Below are 12,643 nucleotides of genomic sequence, written 5' to 3' on the forward strand. Positions count from 1 at the left end.
CAGATCAGCGATGGTGGTCAACGGAGGGAGAACTGAGCATATTGAGATCTTAAGATCAGTGAGACAGGGTTGCCCCTTGTCGATTCTCCTTTATGCGATCGCCTTAGAACCGTGCCACGCAGGCCTTCGCCGCCGTCTTAACGGGATCTCCCTACGGCGTTTATCATTCAAATGCAGAGCATACGCGGATGACATCGTGTTCTTCGTACGGAATGAGGGGGAGACTCAAACAGCACTGGATTGGCTACAGACGTATGGGAGGGCAGCTGGAAGTGTCGTCAACTACCGAAAATCACAATTCATGCATGTGGGGCGTGGACTAGAACCAGGAACGGAAGGACCCTTACCTGTTGTGCAAACCCTTCGCTGTTTGGGTATCACCTTTCATAAGGAGACAGCGGGAACGGCTGCGGACAACCACCGAAGGCTTTTACTCAGAGTCCGCACGGCAGTAAGACTAAACGCCCTACGGTCAATGGATATGCTGCAGCGAGTGTTACTCGTCAACATTTATCCCGCGTCCATGATGTGCCACCTGACACACCGTCTCACCTTGACGTGCACGATGGTTATGAGGATTCAGGCGGCTTTTGGGTACTATATATGCCTGGGACAGCTCTTTAAGGTACAGTACAACACGCTTACCCTCGCAGCGCGAGAGGGAGGCGTTGGTTTAGTGAACGTGCACGAGAAGGCGCGCGCCATGTATATTAATACTATGCTCAAACGGTGGCGCAACAGGAATCACTCGCTTACGGGGACGGTCATCGAAGATCTAGTACTAACATCGCATCTTCCTCCAGTTAGTATCGGCCATATATCGCCCCCGTTAACGTATGTGCGTACGTTCATCGTGGAACACAGTTACGTTCGAGAGCGTTTACCGACGACCCGACAGTCGACATCGAAGGACGTGTACCATCTGCTTCTTCGACAGATCGCCCGGAATAGGGTGGAACGGAAACATCCAGCTGTTAATTGGCACGTGGTGTGGCGCACAGTCCACCATCCCCACCTACCTACATCAGTCAGATCAACATGGTACATCGTCGTGAACCGAAAATACCCTACGAATGATAAAAAGTACGCAATACATTTGGCGGATTCGCCCATGTGTCAGCAATGCGGCGTGCTGGATACGGACGACCATGGGCTGGTCTGCGGCGAGGCAGTGGCTGTCTGGACTCTCGAAAGGCAGATAACAGCGTTCATGCGGCGCACTATCTATACAGCAGTCTCTCCTGACATAGTATTTTTTTCCAGAGGAAACGTACTTTCCGCGTTATAAGACGAACGCAGTGGCGTGAATCACAGGTATGACGGTCCATTACATCTATAGAGACACACGTCAGAACGTACTGAACGTCCTGGATTACTGGCAATACTTGCAAGATGGACGCACAAAACTATTATGGCTACACAAGTACAAGGATTGGTATGCCAATTTCCTAGTAACGGCTTTTGCGTACCCGCCATATACTTGGGGTGTGCAGGGTGCGCAAAGATGAGTGGCGGTGCTGTCGTTGTGAAACCGACCAAGTAAAGTGATCAGCTAAAGACACTATGCGAATATGCGACCTAGGAAAAACTAACGCTTGCACAGTTAGCAAATGGATGTACTTCAAATTTTGTTTTCATATCTATAAATACTTTTCTTTAGGGTGCCGGAGGTGGCCCCACTTTAATTTTGTTGTTTTTTCATGCTGTATGGTAGGACGGCAGCGAGGTTCCTTCCAGGACAGTTATCATGTGTCAGGACGTACTATGTTTATTTTGTGAATAATAAAGGTTTCTGTTTCTCCTACCTTCCTTAATAAAGTAATAATAATAATAATAAACCTAATTCCTGGCAAAAAGAGTGGTTCCGTTGTGTAAACAAAACAAAAAAAAGTTGGTAGACCACTAAAAAAAAAAGGTTGGTAGAGCACATGCCCGAGGTCCTGAGTTCGAGTCTTGGTCGGGCACACAATTTTAATCTGCCAGAAAGTTTCATATCAGCGCACACTCCGCTGCAGAGTGAAAATCACATTCTGGAAACATCCCTCAGGCTGTGGCTAAGCCATGTCTCCGCAGTATCCTTTCTTTCAGGAGTGCTAGTTCTGCAAGGTTCGCAGGAGAGCTTCTGTAAAGTTTGGAAGGTAGGAGACGATATATTGGCAGAATGTGGGTTTTTCAGGTTAGAGAATTCCCTCTCTGGGCCCGACAAGACGTCTCCTGAGACGCAGCATGGTAGGAGTAGGCAAAATGCAACAGGGAATAGCAGTATTAATGTGCTAATAGTAAACTGCAGGAGCGTCTATAGAAAGGTCCCAGAACTGCTCTCATTAATAAACGGTCACAATGCCCACATAGTACTAGGGACAGAAAGTTGGCTGAAACCAGACGTAAACAGTAATGACGTCCTAAATTCACACTGGAATGTATACCGCAGAGACAGGCTGGACAGTGAAGAGGGAGGCGTGTTTATAGCGATAAGAAGTGCAATAGTATCGAAGGAAATTGACGGATATCCGAAATGTGAAACAATTTGGGTGAAGGTCACGCTTAAAGCAGGCTCAGACATGGTAATTGGATGTCTCTATAGGCCCCATGGCTCAGCAGCTGTTGTGGCTGAGCACCTGAAGGATAATTTGGAAAATATTTCGAGTAGGGTGGAGATTTTAATTTGGCGGATATAGACTGGGAGACTCAAACGTTTATAACGGGTGGCAGGGACAAAGAATCCAGTGAAATTTTTTTAAGTGCTTTATCTCAAAACTACCGGTAGCAGTTAAAGAGAGAACCGACTAGTGGCGATAACATATTAGACCTTCGGGTGACAAACAGACCCGAACTATTTGAAACAGTAAACGCAGAACAGGGAACCAGCGATCATAAACCGGTTACTGCATCGATGATTTCAGCCGTAAATAGAAATATTAAAAAAGGTAGGAAGCTATTTCTGTTTAGCAAAAGTGACAAAATGCAGATTTCAGAGTACCTGACGGCTCAACACAAAAGTTTTGTCTCAAGTACAGATAGTGTTGAGTATCAGTGGACAAAGTTCAAAACCATCGTACAATATGCCTTAGATGAGTATGTGCCAAGCAAGATCGTAAGAGATTGAAAAGAGTCACAGTGGTACTACAACCGAGTTAGAAAACTGCTGCGGAAGCAAGAGGAACTTCACAGAAACATAAACATAGTCAAAGCCCTGTAGACAAACAAAAATTACGCGAAGCGAAATGTAGTGTGAGGAGGGCTATGCGAGAGGCATGAATTCGAAAGTAAGGTTCTATGTACTGACTTGGCAGAAAATCCTAAGAAATTTTGGTCTTATGTCAAAGCGGTAGGTGGATGAAAACAAAATGTCCAGACACTCTGTGACCAAAATGGTACTGAAACAGAGGATCTACATCTACATCTACATTTATACTCCGCAAGCCACCCAACGGTGTGTGGCGGAGGGCACTTTACGTGCCACTGTCATTACCTCCGTTTTCTGTTCCAGTCGCGTATGGTTCGCGGGAAGAACGACTGTCTGAAAGCCTCCGTGCGCGCTCGAATCTCTCTAATTTTACATTCGTGATCTCCTCGGGAGGTATAAGTAGGGGGAAGCAATATATTCGATACCTCATCCAGAAACGCACCCTCTCGAAGCCTGGCGAGCAAGCTACACCGGGATGCAGAGCGCCTCTCTTGCAGAGTCTGCCACTTGAGTTTGCTAAGCATCTCCGTAACGCTATCACGGTTACCAAATAACCCTGTGACGAAACGCGCCGCTCTTCTTTGGATCTTCTCTATCTCCTCAGTCAACCCGATCTGGTATGGATCCCAAACTGATGAGCAATACTCAAGCATAGGTCGAACGAGTGTTTTGTAAGCCACCTCCTTTGTTGATGGACTACATTTTCTAAGGACTCTCCCAATGAATCTCAATCTGGTACCCGCCTTACCAACAATTAATTTTATGTGATCATTCCACTTCAAATCGTTCCGCACGCATACTCCCAGATATTTTACAGAAGTAACTGCTACCAGTGTTTGTTCCGCTATCATATAATCATACAATAAAGGATCCTTCTTTCAATGTATTCGCAATACATTACATTTATCTATGTTAAGGGTCAGTTGCCACTCCTTGCACCAAGTGCCTATCCGCTGCAGATCTTCCTGCATTTCGCTACAATTTTCTAATGCTACAACTTCTCTGTATACTACAGCATCATCCGCGAAAAGCCGCATAGAACTTCCGACACTATCTACTAGGTCATTTATATATATTGTGAAAAGCAATGGCCCCATAACACTCCCCTGTGGCACGCCAGAGGTTACCTTAACGTCTGTACACGTCTCTCCATTGATATCAACATGCTGTGTTCTGTTTGCTAAAAACTCTTCAATCCAGCCACACAGCTTGTCTGATATTCCGTAGGCTCTTACTTTGTTTATCAGGCGACAGTGCGGAACTGTATCGAATGACTTCCGGAAGTCAAGGAAAATAGCATCTACCTGGGAGCCTGTATCTAATATTTTCTGGGTCTCATGAACAAATAAAGCGAGTTGGGTCTCACACGATCGCTGTTTCCGGAATCCATGTTGATTCCTACAGAGTAGATTCTGGGTTTCCAAAAACGACATGATACGCGAGCAAAAAACATTTTCTAAGATTCTACAACAGATCGACGTCAGAGATATAGGTCTATAGTTTTGCGCATCTGCTGGACGACCCTTCTTGAAGACTGGGACTACCTGTGCTCTTTTCCAATCATTTGGAACCTTCCGTTCTTCTAGAGACTTGCGGTACACGGCTGTTAGAAGGGGGCAAGTTCTTTTGCATACTCTGTGTAGAATCGAAATGGTATCCCGTCAGGTCCAGTGCACTTTCCTCTGTTGAGTGGTTCCAGTTGCTTTTCTATTCCTTGGACACTTATTTCGATGTCAGCCACTTTTTAGTTTGTGCGAGGATTTAGAGAAGGAACTGCCGTGCGGTCTTCCTCTGTGAAACAGCTTTGGAAAAAGGTGTTTAGTATTTCAGCTTTACGCGTGTCATCCTCTGTTTCAATGCCATCATCATCCCGGAGCGTCTGGATATGCTGTTTCGAGCCACTTACTGATTTAACGTAAGACCAGAACCTCCTAGGATTTTCTGTCAAGTCGGTACATAGAATTTTACTTTCGAATTCACTGGACGCTTCACGCATAGCCCTCCTTACGCTAACTTTGACATCGTTTAGCTTCTGTTTGTCTGAGAGGCTCTGGCTGCGTTTAAACTTGGAGTGAAGCTCTCTTTGCTTTCGCAGTAGTTTCCTAACGTTGTTGTTGAACCACGGTGGGTTTTTCCCGTCCTTCACAGTTTTACTCGGCACGTACCTGTCTAAAACGCATTTTACGATTGCCTAGAACTTTTTCCATAAACACTCAACATTGTCAGTGTCGGAACAGAAATTTTCGTTTAGATCTGTTAGGTAGTCTGAAATCTGCCTTCTATTACTCTTGCTAAACAGATAAACTTTCCTCCCTTTTTTTGTATTCCTATTAACTTCCATATTCAGGGATGCTGCAACGGCCTTATGATCACTGATTCCCTGTTCTACACTTACAGAGTCGAAAAGTTCGGGTCTGTTTATTATCAGTAGGTCCAAGATGTTATCTCCACGAGTCGGTTCTCTGTTTAATTGCTCGAGGTAATTTTCGGATAGTGCACTCAGTATAATGTCACTCGATGCTCTGTCCCTACCACCCGTCCTAAACATCTGAGTGTCCCAGTCTATATCTGGTAAATTGAGATCTCCACCTAAGACTATAACATGCTGAGAAAATTTTTGTGTAATGTATTCCAAATGGATGACAGACTAAAGGCCGAAATACTAAATGTCTTTTTCCAAAGCTGTTTCACAGAGGAAGACTGCACTGTAGTTCTTTCTCTAGATTGTCGTACAGATGACAAAATGGTAGATATCGAAATAGACGACAGAGGGATAGAGAAACAATTAAAATCGCTCAAAAGAGGAAAGGCCGCTGGACCTGATGGGATACCAGTTCTATTTTACACAGAGTGCGCGAAGGAACTTGCCTCCCTTCTTGCAGCGGTGTACAGTAATTCTCTAGAAGAGCGTAGCGTTCCGAAGGATTGGAAAAGGGCACAGGTCATCCCCGTTTTCAAGAAGGGACGTCGAACAGATGTGCAGAACTATAGACCTATATCTCTAACGTCGATGAGTTGTAGAATTTTGGAACACGTGTTATGTTCGAGTATAATGACTTTTCTGGAGAACAGAAATCTACTCTGTAGGAATCAGACGGTCGTGTGAAACCCAGCTCGCGCTATTCGTCCATGAGACTCAGAGGGCCATAGACACGGGTTCACAGGTAGATGCCTTGTTTCTTGACTTCCACAAGGCGTTCGATATAGTTCCCCACAGTCGTTTAATGAACAAAGTAAGAGCATATGGACTATCAGACCAGTTGTGTGATTGGATTGAAGAGTTCCTAGATAACAGAACGCAGCGTGTCATTCTCAATGGAGAGAAGTCTTCCGAAGTAAGAGTGATTTCAGGTGTGCCGCAGGGGTTGTCGTAGGACCGTTGCTATTCACAATATACATAAATGACCTTGTGGATGACATCGGAAGTTCACGAAGGCTTTTTGCGGATGATGCTGTGGTATATCGAGAGGTTGTAACATTGGAAAATTGTACTGAAATGCAGGAGGATCTGCAGCGAATTGACGCATGGTGCAGGGAATGGCAATTGAATCTCAATGCAAACAAGTGTAATGTACTCCAAATACATAGAAAGAAAGATCCCTTATCATTTAGCTACAATATAGCAGGTCAGCAACTGGAAGCAGTTAATGCCATAAATTATCTGGGAGTACGCATTAGGAGTGATTTAAATTGGAATGATCATATAAAGTTGATCGTCGGTAAAGCAGATGCCAGACAGATTCATTGGAAGAATCCTAAGAAAATGCAATCCGAAAACAAAGGAAGTAGGTTACAGTACGATTGTTTGCCCGCTGCTTGAATACTGCTAAGCAGTATGGGATCCGTACCAGATAGGGTTGATAGAAGAGAGAGAGAAGATCGAACGGAGAGCAGCGCGCTTCGTTACAGGATCATTTAGTAATCGCGAAAGCGTTAAGGAGTTGACAGATAAACTCCAGTGGAAGACTCTGCAGGAGAGACGGTCGGTAGCTCGGTACGGGCTTTTGTTGAAGTTTCGAGAACATACCTTCACCGAAGAGTCAAGCAGTATATTGCTCCTTCCTACGTATATCTCGAGAAGAGACCATTAGAATAAAATCAGAGAGATTAGAGCCCACACAGAGGCATACCGACAATCCTTCTTTCCACTAGCAATACGCGACTGGAATAGAAGGGAGAACCGATAGAGGTACTCAAGGTACCCTCCGCCGTACACCGTCAGGTGACTTGCGGAGTATGGATGTAGATGTGGATGTAGATGCAGATGTAGAAGTAAAGCTGTGAGGACCGGGCGTGAGTCGTGCTTCGGTAGCTCAGACGGTAGAGCACTTGCCCGCGATAGGCAAAGGTCCCGAGTTCAAGTCTCGGTCGGACACACAGTTTTAATCTGCCAGGAAGTTTCCTATTTGGTATTGAAGCTACACCGCGCAACAGTACTCCAAAAGAGGACGGACAAGCGCAGTGTATGCAGTCTCTTTAGTACATTTGGTAACGCTTCTAAGTGTCCTGCCAGTAAAACGCAGTCTTTGGTTCGCCTTCCCTACAACAATTTCTGCGTGTTCTTTCAAGTTTACGTTCTTCGTAACTGTAATTCCTAGATATTTAGTTGAATTTACGGCAGTCTTTAGATTTTATCGATATATTGTGTAACCGAAGTTTAACAGTTTCCCTTTATAGCTCATGTGGATGACCTCATACTTTTCATTATTTAGGGTCCATTACTAATTTTCACACCATAGAGATATCTTATATAATTCGTTTTGGAATTGAGTTTAATCTTCCGATGAGTTAACTAGACGATAAACAGCAACATCGTCTCCAAAAAACCTATGACGGCTTCCCACAGTGTCTCCTAAACCGTTCATATAGATAACGAACAGCAAGGGTCAAGAACACTACCTATGGAAATTCCGGGAATTACTTCTGCTTTACTCGATGATTTGCCGTCAGTTACCTCTAAGTGTAACCTCTCTGACAGGAAATCACGAATCTGTTTTGAGAAGTTAGCAATTACAGGAGTTACATTATAGTTAAAACTACGTTGCCCTGTGTGGAGTTGCTAGTCGCACATCGGGCAGCTCCCAGGTGGCGGATAGGGGAATGCTCACCAGATATATTGGGTATCTGTGGAAATAAAATACCAGGGGTGGACCAAAACTGGTGGCATCTGCCTTGCAGCATGATATTGGCGTATCAGAAGCTAAAGAAGGAAACTTTGAGAATAAATTACTTGGTCTCGCAGGTTGGGGGTTGTGCAGTGGGCCAGCTCCTCACTCACGTGAAAAGCTTAAAATGCTAAAAAATCTAATAACATGCCCAGGAAAAACAGGAAATTTGGACGATTAACTGGCGAAGAAAATAGGAAAATGACATTTGAATGCTGGAATGTGCAAAGTATTTTAATAAAACGGAATCTATTACCAACAGAACTTGACACTTTCAAAATCGATGTTGCCGTATTCTCTGAGACCAAGAGGAAATTCAATGGAGGACAACATCTTGGTAATTGTGAACATAGTTGGAATGGGGTGTCCAAAGCGGTAGGAGCCAAAGCAGGAGTCTTCATTACGATAAAGAAAGCATGGAAAAAGAGAATAAATAATTGGCAAACCCACGGAGTTTTCAGGAAGCCGAAAGGCACGCGTTTAGCTCACGCAGGCTGGCGTGAGGTCTGGAACAGGAAAAGGATGTTAGACTGGAAAAAAAAGGATGTAACTGGTGGAATACTTAACTTTAATCCATTAATGTTGAACGTAGCTCTTGTCTGTACATTCTTTACAATATCAATAGCAACTGATAATGGCGCCTTGCTAGGTCGTAGCAAATGACGTAGCTGAAGGCTATGCTAACTATCGTCTCGTCAAATGAGAGCGTATTTTGTCAGTGAACCATCGCTAGCAAAGTCGGCTGTACAACTGGGGCGAGTGCTAGGAAGTCTTTCTAGACCTGCCGTGTGGCGGCGCTCGGTCTGCAATCACTGATAGTGGCGACACGCGGGTCCGACGTATACTAATGGACCGCGGCCGATTTAAAGGCTACCACCTAGCAAGTGTGGTGTCTGGCGGTGACACCACATTTTATGGACAATCCTTACCGAGACTATAGGAAAAATCCCTAAGAGGAAAGAACTGGTTATCATGGGGGATATGAACAGAGGAGTAGGAATTAGAGAATCATGTCTGATACCGGGAAAACATAAAGAAACAGAATATAATGACAATGGAGAACGACTTATTGAAATCTCTGAACAGTTTGACTTGAAAATTACCAATACATTTTTTAAACACAAGAATATTCGTAAATGTACTAGACAACAGAATACTAGATGGTTCAAATGGCTCTGAGCAGTATGGGACTTAACTTTTGAGGTCATCAGTCCCCTAGAACTTAGAACTACTTAAACCTAACTAACCTAAGGACATCACACACATCCATTCCCGAGGCAGGATTCGAACCTCCGACCGTAGCGGTCTCGCGGTTCCAGACTGTAGCACCTACAATACTAGAGAACTCAGTTCTGTAATAGATTGTATTATCATTTGATAGACAGGCAGTTTCAAAGCAGCAGATGTTAGATCTTATAGAGGAACCCAGCGTGGATCAAACCATTGTTTAGTAATAACGAAGAGGTTTTGGCCATGGAAGAATGCAAGGAATGATTCTAATAACATTAAAACGAAATGTGCTGAGAAAGCTGAAACTCTATACTTCACTTTGGCAGCCTACAGTATGAAAGTACACGAACATTCTTTGCTGCCAGATGGATAAAACATTGCAAGAATCATTTGAAGGACGTACAGAGGAAATGTATGATTACATAAAATCCCATGTTATAAATATAGCAGCAGAGGTGCTCGGATAAGGGAAAACAATCACAGCTGTACAGCAGAATGGCGGTCGGAGGAAACAGAATTGGTAGTTAATGAAACGAGGAACACAATCAACTGAAGGCTGCATGATAAATCGAAAGCAACAAGAACAATCTACAAAGGAAAGAAGAATGAAGTGATAAAAGAAATAAGGATAGCAAAGAATCAAGCTTGGGAAGGACATGTGCCAATGACAATAGCAAACTAGGATTTGGCAGAGCGGAACTAGCGTCGTCAGTATTAAAAGGACTTCGACAAGAGATAAAAGCCAAAACCAATCTTCAACTTATACCAAAAGAATGGGAAATTATTAAATAAGGATAGACAAGAGTATCTGGAGAAAGGAACAGTGGAAGATAAGGGACAGGAAGTGGAGGAGATCCAAGTGTTGGAAAGCGTGGTGAATAAGGCATTAAGAACAGGGAAAAACAGTAAATCACTTGGGCCAGCATCGTCTGTGTGGAGATCTTAATACATGTGGCGACGAAATTGTCAAACTAGTAACACAGTCATTCAATAAAATGTTACTAGGAAATTCTGTACCCAAGTAAATGAAGCTGGGCTGTATTAATGATTTATTTAAGGAAGGGGTCGCAAAAGCTGCTATAACTACCGAAGAATTTGTGCTCTAAACACATTGAGAATTTTTGTGAAAATAATTAAGAATAAGCCGGTAGATCATGCGTAGACCATATTCTCACATTACGACAGATCTTAGAGAAACAAAGGGAAAAAAATAAAAAAACTAGTGATTAATTTTCATAGATTTAGAAAAAGCGTATGATACTTTCCCTCAAACTACTTTGGAGAGCATTACATTTGGCAGACATGAACGGTCCTTTAATTAAAATAATACAAGAAATATATAAAGATAATATGCGTCACGTGAAAATTGGTGGTACACTTTCACAGAAATTTAGAACAAGCAAGGGTCTGTTACAAGACTGCCCATGTCACAAACTTTATTTAAAATCTATATAGATATCAGTCGTAAATGCAGTGGGATGTGGCCAGAAATTAAAGATTATTTACGCCACCTACTATTTGCCGATGATGATCAAGCAGATATAGCACAAGGCGGGGAGGATGCAAATTATATGTGTAACTAATTAGCAACTGAATACAGAAACTGAGATTGAAGGTTAATTACCAGAAAACAGAATTCCACACTAATGATCCAGATGACTTACACTCTTACATGGGATCCATTTTAGAGTTGCTATGTATGGAGTGGAGACGTGGACTACAGATCTGAAACACTTAAAAAAAACTGCAAGCAGTAGAAATGGACTTCTGGAGAAGATCAGCAAGAATTTCTAGAAAGTAAGAAACGACGAAATAATAAAGAGAATGTAAGTAAGGTAAAGAATACATGACGTGTCGGATAGAAGGAAGTTGAAATGGTACGGACATGTAAGAGGAACGGAGGAAACCAGAATTCCGAAAATGGTCCTGGAATGGGAACCGGAGGGAAAGAAGAGGATTCCCTGTGACCACCTGGCTCAAAAGTATACGATTAACAATGAGTAACTACGTTCTCCCTCTCCTTGTCTAGATTAAATATCAAGAAACCAGTATCAGACTTATAAAAACAAAAACGATGTTCCTCCATCGAGTCAACATACTACACCACCTCCTCCCGAACAGGTCGTGAAGGCCCAATGGTACTGATCGGCCGCCGTGTCATCCTCACCTCATAGGCGTCACTGGATGCGGTTCACATTATGGCATGTGTACAGCACACCGCTCTCCCGGCCGTATGTCAGTTCCCGAGACCGGAGCCGCTACTTCTCAGTCAAGTAGCTCCTCAGTTTGCCTCACGAGGGCTGAGTGCAACCAGCTTGCCAACAGTGCTCGGCAGACCGGATGATCACCCATCCAAGTGCCAGCCCAGTCCGAGAGCGCTTACCTTCGGTGATATGACGTGAACCGGTGTTATCACTGCGGCAAGGCCGTTGTCAGACACTGTAACAGTAAAACTAATATATTCTGCGTAATAGTTGGCCATGTTCGCTTAACAATAAAACCTAATTAGATGATCGTTTCTTACTGTTTACACGGAGTAAGGCAAATGTCAACTTATAATAAAAACTTGGAATGCTACAGGTTTCGAGTAAGTTACAGTCGTTATGTCGCCTTACGCAACAGAGAAGTTCGTGAAATGTGTGTGTGTGTGTGTTTTGGTGTTCGTGTGTGTGTGTTTGGGGGGGGGGGTGGAGGGGATGTCGTGACATATGCATAATGTGATGTGATATTTTACCAAATGTTCCGCTTCTGTGCTACCATCTTATCAGCTAGTACGTTGGACTTTGTAACAGTATGATATGGCTTTTTGGTTTTCCTTCTTTGTACGGATATGTTGTAGAAAATGTTTCACACGAACGAGATCAGAATATCTTCCTCAAATTAAGGCCCATGTTCGATTTAAGCAGGCTTCATATTGCGAGGAATGTTATATTTGGCTCCGCTGTTCTCCGTCTTGTAGCCTTCTGGTTTTGTGCGTCATTTTCCTTCAAAGGTGACAGAATTCCTTCTCTTTAACTTCTAATGGTCCTCAATTGTATGTTACTTGTTAATGTAATTTGTG

The sequence above is a fragment of the Schistocerca piceifrons genome, chromosome 3, assembly GCF_021461385.2.
Source record: "Schistocerca piceifrons isolate TAMUIC-IGC-003096 chromosome 3, iqSchPice1.1, whole genome shotgun sequence".
In the NCBI taxonomy this organism is placed as follows: Eukaryota; Metazoa; Arthropoda; class Insecta; order Orthoptera; family Acrididae; genus Schistocerca; species Schistocerca piceifrons.